This window comes from Spermophilus citellus (assembly GCF_964194105.1).
Source record: "Spermophilus citellus genome assembly, chromosome: 4".
Taxonomy (NCBI): domain Eukaryota; kingdom Metazoa; phylum Chordata; class Mammalia; order Rodentia; family Sciuridae; genus Spermophilus; species Spermophilus citellus.
Genome location: NC_138185.1, coordinates 129326411 through 129335206, shown reverse-complemented (window position 1 = coordinate 129335206; position 8796 = coordinate 129326411). Strand labels below are relative to the sequence as shown.

Here is an 8796-nt window from a genome sequence, read left to right as displayed (position 1 = left end):
AACTTAGTGACCACTGCCAGCGGGTCCATTTCAAGCAACTTTATGTTAACAGATAATCGGAGGATCCAATCACCTTTTTCTGCAGTTATCTCGGTCAGAAAGTTAAGAACTCTTTTGTTTTTTTAAGACCGGGCATTTAAGTGACTTAAGTGCGTACAGGACAGGGTTTTAGGATCAAGCCTGTTCTTCTCCCATCACAGCTTGGCTTCGGGAATGTTTAGCCAAAATTTCGGGTGATTCAAATCCCCCTTTCTATTTTTTTTCTAATTTTCAAACTGAGAAAAATTCGTAAAGATGCAAGAACACAGCTTCGTTCGCGGCAAGACCCAAGATGAGAAGTGACATTAGGGCGAATTCCTGGAAACCGGGTGTGCCGATGCCGTTGAGGGCGTACGCTGACGTTCAAGACCCAGAATGCCTGGAGTGCTTCCGCGCCCTCCAGCGCGGGCCTCACTGGCAGAGGCGGGGCGGGGGGAAGGGAGGAGCCACGGCCACGCACGCTAAGCTCCGCCCCACCGTGACGTTTAGGGACGCGACGCGTCGCCACGCAATGCAAATCGGGAAAAGGGGATGAGCTGGGCTGGTTTCCGTCGGGATAGCAAAGGCTAGTTCTCCTCGGTTTGTTGGGAGATGGGCCTGTGGCAGGGAGGCCGGCGTTCGTGAAGTACGCCCGGCGCTACGGTGAGTGCAGGTCAGGTCTCTGGCCTTTGTTTCATGGGGATTCGTCCTCGGTGAACCTTCTACCCTTCCACCAGCTGTTGGTCACCAGGGAGATTAGCCCTGCCCGCGGAGATGGGACGACCCCAAGAACTGGCTGGTAGAGGAAAGGCCCAACCTCTAACATTTCCAGCTGCCCACCTAGGTTGTCCAGAAAGTTTCGTGTGGTTTTCCGGTCTCAGAAAGTGGCCTTGACCATTTCTTCTTTCGCATGAACACTAAGACCCAATTTTGACCTCTTTCCTCATTACTCCGTTTTCTGATTTTTTTTTTTTTTCTGTGTATCTACAATCCCAGGCCTTACTACAACCCCTGACAGTTTACAAATTCTTCCTGTGCCCCAGCCACACTTGGTTTTAGTGAAGTGAAAGCATGAGTTTAATAAGCTAATCAGAGTTAAAACTGACTTCCTCTAGCAGAAGGATTTCTTTAGAAAATATACCTAATATCCTAGATTGTGTCACGGACAAGTTAATTTCACCTCTACTGTACTGAGGAAATTATTAGAATCCTGGATTGCAGTTATGTATTTATACCTAAAGCTGCAGACTACACTCCTGGGTTTATTTCCTCCAGTTTATCCTTGTGACCTTGAATAAGTCACTTAATCACTCACAAAATATTTACCTGACTCTCAGAGGTGTTGTAGAGCCTCAGGAATTTAATATTTGTTAAGTGCTTTAAGGGTTTCAGATCAAAGAGATGTCTACTAGAAAAGGTTTACTCTTTTTTTTTTTTTTTTGAAGCTGCAGAGCATCCTTATTTCTGTATATATCTTGCTCTGCATTAAAGATGCCAAGTGATAATTGTTAAGAAGTGTTCCTTTTGTAGACTTGTTCTGCGGCTTTGCAGTGTAAGCAAATTTTTCATTTCATCTGAGTCTGTTTAAGATTCACTGTTGAGTGTCATTCATGATAGTTTCTCATCATTACAATAAGGTGATGGCAGTTGTTGTATATTTTTATCGAACTGGTATGGCTGCGTGAAATAATGTATTCCTCTTCTTGTGACACATTACGTGTATCTTTAAAATTAGTAAGAATCCTGCCACACATCTGTCATTAATAGAATTTTACATGGACATGTATTTTATTTGGGAAAACTGCATAAGAAAAACAAAAATATTTTAAAGGTGCTTTGAAAAACATTTTAAAATATATTTACTTGAACTTTATTAATTATCATGGGCATTTGTTTATTGATGTGTACATAGTGGGAAAGAACCAAAATGACTTCTTAAAGCAAGATACTTGAAAAAGAAAGTCAGCCTATCAAATTTTTTAAATAAAATATCTAGCATTTGACTTTATTATGTGGTTTTCTGTATGAAAATGCAGTCATTTTTGTAGAAGTCAAAGGAAAAGAGCCCATTCAAATATTAGTTGCTAATAAAATTAAATATAATTAAGGAAACATTTGAAAAAAATGTATTTTATGTTCTAGCTACAAGATTCAAGGCCACCCTGGACAAAAAAATGAGACCCTGTTTCAGTAAAAAAAGGAAGAAGTTTCACTATTATTCCAGGTGCCTTTTGCTGCATCATAAGTCACTCAAAAACAGTAGCTTAAAACTACAATTTAGTATCTCTCATGTTTTTTGTGGCTGACTGGCCTTAGGTTATTCTCACTTAGGGTTTCATGAATTTTTAGTCAAATAAGTTGCTAGGGTTGGAGTTAACCTGAAATCTCAACTGGATTCCTGGCTCACTCACATGGATGGCAATTGATGTTGGTTGGGAGTTCAACTGGTGTGCCTACACATAACTTCTTAGTGTGTCTTGAACCTCTTACAGCATGATTGCTGGAGTCCAAGAATACATGTTTGAAGACACAGGAAGAATAAGCTGCTAATATCTTAAAAGCCTGGACCTAGAAATTGTCACAGCAGTATTTCCAATATACTCTACTAGTTAAAGCAACCAAAGAGCTGTGTCCCCATCAGAAGATAGACTCCCCACATGCCTGCCTTTTTTTTTTCCCCCCTTGGTGTTGCTGGGGAACCCAGGGCATTGCACTTAATAGGCAAGCACTATATTACTAAGTTATACCCACAGCCAGATGCCTACCTTTTGAAGCAAAAAATACCAAAGAATTTGTGGCCATCTTCATTTAGCTCACTGTAATTTTGATGACAAGGTTGTATTGGACTTATATTTAGATTTCTATAGTCAATGAAGAATAAGGTACACTTTTAATTTCTTTCATCATGGTGCTTTATATCTTTATGGCATATTAAAAATTTTCAGAGAAAATTTTCTATATATATTTTAACTCAATACAGATGGCAATCCTATAGAAGCGGAGAGATTGTTTTTATTTCATTTTGCAGATACAAGTAAACTGGAAATGTAGTGGTGTGTGGGTTAGGGGAATTTAAGGAATTTACTAAACAACATGCGATTAATGAATGGAAAATAAAACTAAGACCTACAGCATTCCCTTAGTATTAAATGTATTAGTGGTAAATGGTAAAATTTTATATTAAACGTATTAGGAATTCTGTACTTAAAATCATACTAATTCAAGTGAAACAGTACTAATATACAGTGAGTTAAGTCAATGTTAACTAAGTCTCATTTCTTGACTAACACAGTACACTTTAGTTTTTTGTAAGACTGAACTCTCTGGAACACACCAATAATGAGCAAATATACATGTCTTTCTATTATAGTGAAATGAAATTGTTACATATTGTAATGCTATTTTCAAAATAACTCAGTCTGAAAAAAGTTATAGGCGTAGGACTCCTGGAGCTCTTATTTTTAATTTCTCAATACAGAATCTTTAAATGAAAAGGATTTCATTCTTTTATTAGGTTGGAGAGTATATGATTTAAGATGCTGATTTCAGTTGGAAATAAGTTGTCATCTTCCTATTGTTGCTTCTAGAAATATTTGTTGCTATCTTTTCTTTATGTTCATGGTTCTTAGTCTTGGCTGAACATTAGAATTCACCCGGGGAGCTTTTTTATAATATCTATGTGTAGAGCCCCTCCCTGAAGATTCTGACTTAACTGTTGAGGGGTAGGATCTGGGCCTCAATATTTTTTAAAAGTTCTCAAGGTGATTTTAATGTATAGCTAGGACTAACAGCCATATCATTTTCTTTCCTTTCTTTTGTTCTCCCCCACTCCTTTTTTTGGTACATAGTGGGGTATGATTCCCTACTTACCTACTTTGCAGCTATTTTTAAAAATTGGGCAGCAGGGCATAGTGGCAAACACCTGTAATCTCAGCTACTTGGGAGGCTGAGGCAGGAGGACTGCAAGTTTGAAGCCATCCTGGGCAATTTAGACTCTGTTTCAAAATAAAATTAATAAGGCTGGGGGTGTAATTCAGCGGTAGGGTGCACCTGGGTTCAATTCCCAGTAACCTCCTCTTCCAGAAAAAAACACACAATTAAATAAAAAAAAATGGGCAAATAATGAAGGAGAAGATAAAAGAAATGGATTAAAGTTTTAAGTGTAGACAGACATCTAATTTAGAAAATCTTTTGTTTCTAGGAATGGTCCCTAAACAGATTTTGAGTTGGTTTGCTAGTTCCTTTATTTTGGCACTAAGCATTACCATTATTTACTTGTCTTTCATAGTAAGGGGTAGAAACTCTACGGTATATATGTTTATATTTTTGTATTCTTTGTAGTGCTCAACATTGCACCTCGTGTATAGTAATGTTTACCATAATGTCTAAATGTTTACTATATTTAAATTTGTTTATGTTGTTTGTGATTAGACCTAGGGATAATTATTTCACTCTTATTTCCCCCCCCCCCTTAGTATTTTAAGAACTCTGTAAAACTTTCTTGGAATTGTCTTTCCTTGGTTTCCATGATACTGCACTTTCCTGATTTTCCTTCATTGTAATGACTCCTGCTTTTTTTTTCTGAATATTTTTTCCTTTAGACTCACCAGTTCTGGATCCTTCAAGTAAATTGTCAGCTGAATAGAAACAGCTCATTTCCTTGATGATTTATTCTCCTGATTTTTGTTACTACTACATATGATGTCTGTTTATTTGTTTTTTAAAAATGTATTTATTCTTTTATTCTTTTTTTTTTTTTTTTTTTTTTTTTTTGAGATGAGGATCTTGCTATGTTGCCAAGGTTGCCTCCACCCCTGGGTTCAAGTGATCCTCCTGCCTAAGCCTTCTGAATAGCTGGGACTACAGGAATGTCCACTCAGCTGATGTCCATGTTTTTAAAAGTACTATAGAAGTTTTAAAATATACTACACAAAAAATGAAGAAAATAGAATTGTTCTAAACCAAATCCTAGATAGCTTCATTTCAGTGTCACTACTTCATCATTTCCCAAATAACTGGGATTATAAAAATTAACATTAGTGCCTTAATAGTTGATACACAGATTTAATGTCTGGTCTTTCAACTGCTTTGTAATTAATTACATATTTATACCTGTGTCAAGCCATCTTTCTTTAGACACTATTCTCTTTATCATTATGTACTTTCCTGTAAATCAGTGGTTCTTTCTTGGGAGTAATGTACCTCAGGGGATGTTTAGCAGTGTCCAGAGACTTTTGGGTATTGGCTTTAATGGGAAGAGGAGAGATGCTACCAACATCTTACACTCTACAGAGCAACCTCCCACAACAGTTTTATCTGGTTTAAAGTGTCAATTTTATTAGGTTGAGAAATGCTGCTATAAACGGATCAGTTTTTAACCTGCAGTATTATTCATTTTTGTTTACAGCATTACCTTCTTCACGTTTTACAGGGGAGGAAAAAAGGGGCGGGGGAGAGGGAGGGAGATATTGAGCTTATCTGTCTATAAGCAAAACAATACTCATTTTAATCAGTATTCTACCAAAGCGTGTTTCTGCCTTTTTGTCTTTTTTTTTCCTGCAGTAGTCTTCTAGCTGTTCTTTTCCATAGTATCCTTGTTCCTGTCTGTTTTGAATACAACTTGCATAATCTCCGATTTGACCACACAGAGAATATTTTTTTCATCAAGAACTGGCTTTTATTGCCTGCTGAGTAAAACAATTTTGGATGGCTTCAAAAGTCCTTCACAATGTTACTATCTCCTTATCTAATATAATTTAATTATTATTGTTACCTAACAGTTATTAAGTGTTGACAGTGAGGACTACCTAGGTAGGTGCCAGGGATACAAAGACATCAGTGGATTCCCTTGATCCAATTGATTATTTCTCAATAATTTCTACAGTATACCTCATTTTTCTCCTGTTCTAATTTCTGATTTTGTATCTTTGTTCATGGTGTTTCTCTTTTGAAATGTCCTCTTTTCTCACTCTGTTCTTAGTTAAATCTTATCTTTGGGGCCAGTTTCTGTCTCTGCCTCATGTCTGCATACTTGTCCTTTGGTCCAAATACCACACTGAAGGAACAATACAGATAATAAGCAGTTTAGGGGTCAGACCAAACAGTGAACTCCAGGAGCTGGAACCTTCAGGGACAGAGAAGTGAAACTTAAGATGGCTTTTGAAGGAAGAAAGGCCAGCATGAAAGATGAGAGTGTACATTCTGGATTGGAAGCAGCTTTATCTTTTCTAGTTATACTGAATTTTCCTCACCTCGTGACTTTCCAGTGACTAGAGTCACAATGTATAGTGTAACAATTAATTTGTGACTTATTAATGAGTATTAATTTGTTCTTGGCAACTAGACAAAGAGATATGTAATCTGAAGGCCTATTCTCTATGTCCCCTAGAGTAGTGCTATTCAAAGTAGCCAGTCTGAATCATTTAAAGTCCTTTCCTTCAGTGTCAAGATAAAAGCCTGCCCTATAATGTAAGTCAATACACTGTTTTCTATGGTGAGAAAGTCTTGCTACTATAAAAAGGTCAATGTGCTTAATTGATGTACATTCTATAACAAGCTTCCTATTTTATCAAGAGTGTTAACAAATACTTTTCCATTGGTCTTTGGATGACATTTGAAGTAGCATTACTGAAATGAGAGAGATTAGAATGTTTTAAAAAATTATAACCTCTAGTAAGAAATACATTTTATATTTTAATCCAGTATTGTATACATATGTTTATATACATTGTATCAGTTTGTTTTCTGTTACTATAATGAGACATGTGAGGCCAGATACTTTATAAAGAAGAGAGGTTTGTTCAGCTCACAGTTTTGCAGTAAAAAGTCCAAATAGCATAGCACTGGCCCTTGCAGAGGCCTCCCTAACTGCATCACATTATGGTGGATGACATGTTGGGAGTGGGTATGAGAGGGAGAGATCACATGGTGAGACAGGGAGCCAGAGAGGTACACTGGGGACTCACTGGGGTCCTACAAGTCCCTCATGCCTCATACCTTCCAAGGGAAGTGCCCACTAGGCCCTACCTCTTAAAGATACCAGCACCTTTCACTATGTGTGCCATACTCCTATATTTCTATTTTGCATATTTTTAAAATGCTAATTGCAATGTCATGAATTTTGTGGTTGGGGGGTACCAAGGATAGAATCCAGAGATGCTTTTTACCATTGAGCTACATCCCAGCCCTTTTTACTTTTTATTTTGAGACAGGCTCTTATTAAGTTGTTGCTGAGAGTCTTGTTAAGTTGCTAAGGCTGGCCTTGAACTTGGCAATCCTTCTGCCTCAGCTTCCTGAGTCACTGGGATTACAGGTGTGAGTCACTGCACCTGAGTTGATGTCATGGATTTTAAAAACACTGCCTTCAAGCATTTAGCACATTGCTAGACATAGTATATGCTTAGAAAATGGCAGAAGTTTTAGCAGTAATTAAATCTTTTTTTTTTTTTTTGGTAGTTGTAGTTGGACAGAATGCCTTTATTTTATTTGTTTATTGTGATGTGGTCCTGAGGATCGAACTCAGTGCCTCATGCATGCTAGGCAAGCACTCTGCCACTGAGCCACATTCCTAGCAGTAATTAAATCTTGAGAGAGGATTGACTCTTCTTAATACTTCATGATTATTGTAAAATGTTATTTCATCAGTACTTAGTTCTCTGTGTCATTTTGCATTGAAGAGTGTGGAGTGGATTATATGAGATTTAAGAGATAGCCAGAGTCTCAGAAGATAGAAGAAACAGTACTGAGTACTAAGTACAACTGTCTGAAGAGCAGATATGGGGAGAGATGGTGGGTGACCAAGAAAGACAAAACTCTTATTGTTACTGAGACCTTGACAGTGGCTGTTGTAAAGCCCCAGTTAGGATATCAGGACCAATTTAGTGACTGTGAACCTCAATTTTCACTTTTATTTTTTTTTAGAGAAGACTTTTTAATCATTATTTTGTGGTTCAAGTCATGTAATCTACCATCTGTCTGTGGAAAGATTCAGTGTTGTCAGGATCTTGCTTTTAGACTAATGCTGGAGTTCTTAATCTTTGTTAGATTTACACATCTCTAATATTTTTTGTTTTTAAAAGAATTTTTTCTTATATATACTTATTTTCTTTAAATTTGTGATTTTTTGAAGCATAACATAGTGTTACTGGGTTATATTATTATATTTAGTTTGTTCTAGATCCAAACAGAGTCCATAAATTAACATCCGTAGCTAATGAACATGTATTCTTTTTTTTTTTTTGAGAGAGAGGAGAGAGAGTGAGAGAGAGAGAGAATTTTTAATATTTATTTTTTAGTTCTCGCGGACACAACATCTTTGTTGGTATGTGGTGCTGAGGATCGAACCCGGGCCGCACGCACGCCAGGCGAGCGTGCTACCACTTGAGCCACATCCCCAGCCCCATAAACATGTATTCTTGAATAGGAATCAGTTGGCTTGCCATTGTTGCTACTGCTTTTTTCTTTGTTTTAAACTATTGCAACCAAAATAAGGAAATTCATTTAGTTATTTTGGCATTGATTTATTTATGTCAGTTCATATTGAGTTTTCTTTAATGGCAAAATGCAGATGACATAAAAAACATAATAATTATGTTTAGGTTGGATATGTTTCTTTGCTTTCTCATTTGATTAAGGAAAAAAAAACCCTTACCCTCTGTTTGACTTCTGCATTAACATGTGCTTGTGGAAGTGAAAGAGCAATTAAAACAATGCTGGAAGTATTTTTAACACCAGCATCGTAATTCCACGGTATAACATATACAATTTTGTAAATAAAAA

The 8796-nt window shown here is 36.9% G+C and overlaps 1 protein-coding gene across 4 annotated transcripts in view; it reads left to right on the top strand.

Moving 5' to 3' along the window:
* The first annotated feature begins 530 nt into the window (after positions 1-530).
* USP8 (ubiquitin specific peptidase 8) overlaps positions 531-8796 on the top strand; it is a 55404-nt gene continuing 47138 nt past the window's right edge. For all 4 annotated transcript variants that reach the window (XR_014021756.1, XM_081292683.1, XM_081292685.1 and 1 more), the window contains exon 1: positions 531-681. The gene's annotated coding sequence lies outside the window, so the exon portion shown is untranslated. The remainder of the gene's footprint in view (positions 682-8796) is intronic.